The sequence below is a fragment of the Siniperca chuatsi genome, linkage group LG2, assembly GCF_020085105.1.
Source record: "Siniperca chuatsi isolate FFG_IHB_CAS linkage group LG2, ASM2008510v1, whole genome shotgun sequence".
Taxonomy (NCBI): domain Eukaryota; kingdom Metazoa; phylum Chordata; class Actinopteri; order Centrarchiformes; family Sinipercidae; genus Siniperca; species Siniperca chuatsi.
In genome coordinates this window covers 5,764,357-5,769,354 of record NC_058043.1, presented here as the reverse complement: position 1 = coordinate 5,769,354, position 4,998 = coordinate 5,764,357, and positions in this window count along the sequence as shown.

Sequence of the window (4,998 nt, the reverse complement as noted above, 5' to 3'; positions counted from 1 at the left end):
AATAAATGTTCTCTAGTTCTAACTCAGACAAACACTGTCAATGATTAAACTCACTCCACCGACACACAGTCACTTTCTGACTCAACCTATCGACTCTCTGCTCATTCGGGGAGATTTAATGACTCAAACACACAAAGACCTTTAGCAGCTGCTTTCTGACTCTTCTGAACTAAAAAGAAACTAAAGAGAATCACCATTAACCTCTGCTTCCCATTCAGGTGGATATGAATGATACACTAAATGGAGAGCAAGTGCTTTGCATAAAGATGAGCTTTTCTCCAACTGAACCCAGATCATCAACTTTACTTCAGAAGGTTTTGCTCCAATTGGTTCATCAACAGTTCGCTGCTAGCAGATTATTTCGCTTATTTTGATAAACGTTTACTTGATTTGTGCCAACATGTGGCATGCATGATCAATAACATGATTGATGTATAGTTTGGCTGTGATGTGTTCAATGTGTGTGTATGTCAGAATCAGAAATACTTTATTGATCCCAGAGGGGAAACTCTTTTGTTTGTGATGGCTGTTTTTTATGTTTTCTATATTATAATTATTATTATTATTTTAAATATGGGCCTATAGTGTGAAATAAAGTAAATCAAATTGATAGATGATTTTTGTTTCAAGCAAACACATTGCCTTTAAAGATCTTTTCAAACATCAGCTGTGCAAAAGCTACGGTCCCATGAGGCTTTGATAGCATACAAAGACTCATGGGAGATGTTGTTCAATCCAACAGTTGAGGTTCAAAGTTTATTCTTGACCACCACAAGGTTAATTTGTTAGCTGTTTGGGAGCTTTCAGTTATATCACATCAGCAGCAGCAGCAGAGATTAGGTTTGCCTTGTCATGGATTTTAACTGTAGATGTTCAAATCTGAGTCAATACACTGTCCTGCTCACTAGTGTAGCAAATGTGTATTAATACACAGCTGAAAATAGTACCAAACAAATGTATTATTTACTCCTGTTTGAGTAATGTTTGTTAAAAATTACAGTGCTCAGCTGTTTGACAAAATGATACTACACATTTGTGAGTATCAAGATTTACGCCTTCAGTAGGAAAGTATATGGCCTTGGGATTGAGAGCCAAATACATCACTGGAAAATACTGAGAGATGGAATTTAATAAAGTTTGTTGCCTCAAGTCCGTGTGCTCCAGCATACTTTGGATCTTACCTCTGAAGTCCCTCCTGATACAAGATGGAATAATGTGTTGTTGGTTTTGATCTTTTCATGGGATTTGTTGACAATAAGAAAAGATTGTTTAAAGTCAAAATGAGTACCCCCAAAGAGACATTCATTAAACACCAACTCCTGTTATAAAACATATCAGCGGAAACAATGACAACCCCAAATAAATTTAAATCTTCAGTAACTAGAGCCCAACTTTACTCCACTCTATTTATTTCAGTATAGTACCGAGGATGTTGGCCAGTACTTTAATACTTCCATCACAATGACTCATCCTTCTCTTATTATCCTATTTTACAATTTCCATCAGCTAATTCTTTCCTGCTGAGTAAAGACCCTTATTTTCTCCTTTTTTGTACATTGAGTCTGAAAACATGCACATTAAAAAAAAAAATCACAAGTCTGGGCTACATTTATTACAATTAGTTTTTTTAATTTTTACAAAGAACAAAGATTCACGGAAATGTAAAGTATTGATCTTGGGGTGTGAAACACCTGCATTCTGAATGACTATGTCTAGTTTTGCCTGATTTCAGTGAATGGAAATGAGGGGAAATATTGTTTTCTGGTGTGTAAAATGACCACAGAAGTACAAAATAAAAGTCAGTAAAAGATTTAGCTTACATCTATATTGTATTGACTTTTGTAATAATTGTATTTAAGCCAGCAGAGGTATGTGGAATAAAAGTAAAAGTCCATTTCCTGAGATCCAGGCTGTGTGAAACCTTTACGCTCCATGTTTGAGTAGTTTCAGGTCCTGGTTTTAATACTGACCTTGAGTTGCGAGCATCTCAGATTAGTTTCTGAATGACTAAGTTCTCACACATGTGAAGATAGTGATATCAGTGTCGGTTAGACAAAGCGTTTCCGCTGTAGAGGAATGAGTCACCGAATAGTAAACCAGGCCCTGGTTCGAGCTGTAAGCTGTTTATTACTGACATAAACACACACATAAATGCAGCGAAACCCCCCCACACACACACACACACAGTCACTGCTTTAGAAGATAGACACAGCAGCGCAGAGCATCTCTTTGTGTCTTTGTGTGGGGGTGAATGGGAGAACTTGGCACACTCTGCTGCTAAGGTTTGCATTAACAAGAAAAAAAAGCTGCTTCTTCACCAGATGATGATTCAAATGAAACACTAAAGAAACGCCTTCCTTAAAATCGCCTCAGTCACTGAACCGACGATCCAATTACTTGTTGTCTAAAATACATAATGACGTGCAGTATGTTACCCATTTTTTCCATCCAACATCACCAAATTTTTTAATTTGCCAATGAAAGAACCAACTTCCTGTTTTGTGCCTTGAAAAGATCCAGATGTCCCTCTAAACCAGGTAGATCACACCATAGCACAAACAGCACAGACTGATAAAGGCTAATAGTCTTCTTGGTAAGAGTCTTAGGGGATTAACCAGTGATCATCTCTGCTCTGCGTATTACTTCTGTGGCTGAACATGCATTATTGTAGTGCAAAAGAAACCCACATGACATGCAAAAAAACCACAGAGCTGCTGATATAACTTATACAACCCAAAATTACAACAAAAAGAAGGGCACTTCTTTATTGCATGGATTGTGTACAGTACATCTGAGTCAGAAATGCAGCAAAATGATAAAAATAAGGATATAGTGTCAAACATACATCTGTATATTTGCTTTCTTGTTCTCTTTTTTCTATTTGTGCCTCATAACACCCTCACCTACTTGCACAGGTATGTTGTTATTTGTTTCCTGTGTTCCTCATTGCAGTTTTGTCTTTCTCTCACCCCCTCCTCCCTTTATGTATGTGGTCTTTCCAAATATACTTAGAAACTTAGATTTTATGGTAAATTATATGACTAAATACATACTAAATACAAACTACTTTTTACAAATTTAGATTTTTGGTTATTTTGGTTTATATGATGGTTTCCCCACTGATGGGCATCCACTACAATCCAGTGTAAATCAGTGATTTGAAAATAAATGATAAAAGCATTCCAGGAAAACAAAAAAAAGAAAAATACCTCCCTCTTAGTGTTTCTCGGTCACTTCAAACACAAAACTACAGTCGAGGCAGAAACCTCAGGTGTGAATGTCGAGTTGCCATGACAGTGAATCAGTCCTAAAAAAAAAAAAATTAAAAATTAAAAGGTCTGTTCAGATACCTTCCATGGGGAAATATGTCACTTCAAAAAACCCCAAACTTGAACTGATGAAAAACATGCAGATAAGGAAGTGGGTGTTTTGCAGAACAGAGTCTTTTGTGACGCTTTGGTTGTGTGCCGTCACAGCATGAAAGATCCCCTTAAAACCCAGTGATCATTGTTGTTTACTGTTAATTTACCTTTGAAGGGTATGAAGTAAATATAGAGTACTGTTGCTAGAAATAGCACTATGAGTGTTTGTGAGATATGATATATATAATGACATATAAACTTTTTGCTTCTCATCACATATAATTTGAATTGCTTAATTTTCCTGTTACAGTAAGCAAAGTACCATAAACACCAAAATGATCTGTATGCTTGATGCTAACACTTTTGCATTCTCATCAAAGTGCAACATGCTACGTGTTTTACATGACTTTTGACACATTCCCTCATAGTTCATCTTTTCATGTTGTCTGTTGCTAAATCCTTCTATTTCATCTTTTTAAAAACAGGTGAAATCAGTCTCCCAGTGGGTTTCATTATAAATGTATATAAAGGTATTCACTAACAAAAAGTATTAAAAAAGGTTTCAGATTTCTCAGAGCATATCAATACTGTGGACCCCAACATCAAGTTCACGCGTGAGGACGCCAAAGAGAACCGCTTGGCCTTTCTTGATTGTTCTACACTCAGAGGAGAGGACGGAAAGCTCCAGATAGAAGTGTACAGGAAACCAACACATACGGATCAATACTTGCTCTTTGACTCACACCATCCATTACAGCACAAGCTGGGTGTAATCCGGACATTACAACATAGAGACCAAGAAGTGCCCACCGGCTCAGAGGGTAAGAAGAAAGAGGAAAGGCATGTCCAGAATGCACTGTGGTTATCCTACTTGGGCTATCAACAAAGTTAAAAGAGCCAAAAAACAGGACAAAAGTGTAACAGAACCAAGAAGGAACGGTGTCTCCATCCCTTATGTGTCTGGACTGTCTGAAAAACTACAAAGGATCTTTAGACAGCACGATGTTCCTGTTTTCTTTAAACCAGGCAACACTTTAAGACAGAAACTCGTTCACCCTAAGGACAAGTTACCCACACAGAAACAGAGCAATGTAGTCTACTCCATTCAGTGCAGTGAGGAAAACTGCAAAGAACGGTACATAGGCGAGACACAGCCACTTCACAAAAGACTTTATCAGCACAGACGACACGCTAACTCAGGACTACAGAGCGCCATGCATTTGCATCTAAAAGCTACAAACCACACATTTGAAGACAGCGAGGTGAAGATTGTAAGTAGAGAGAAGAGTTGGTTTGAACGAGGTGTCAAGGAAGCCATTTTTGTGAAAAAAGAGAACCCCTCTTTGAACAGAAATGGTGGTCTGAGATTCAATCTGCCCAAAGTCTATCACAGTGTATTATCACCTTGGTCACGCCAATCACATGCTAATCAGGTACTTAACAGTGATGAGGTAGGTGCAGCCAGAAAACAATAGGCCTGATTACTGATTACTGGGCCATCTTGTAACAATTAGGTCAGTTTCAGGTGAAACTAGCTATTAACAGATACTCAGGTAGATTCCTTCCTGAGGGCAGGGCTTACGTAACACAGAGTAGCTTAAATTTCTAGTTCCCGTTCCATTTTTTTCACAATTGA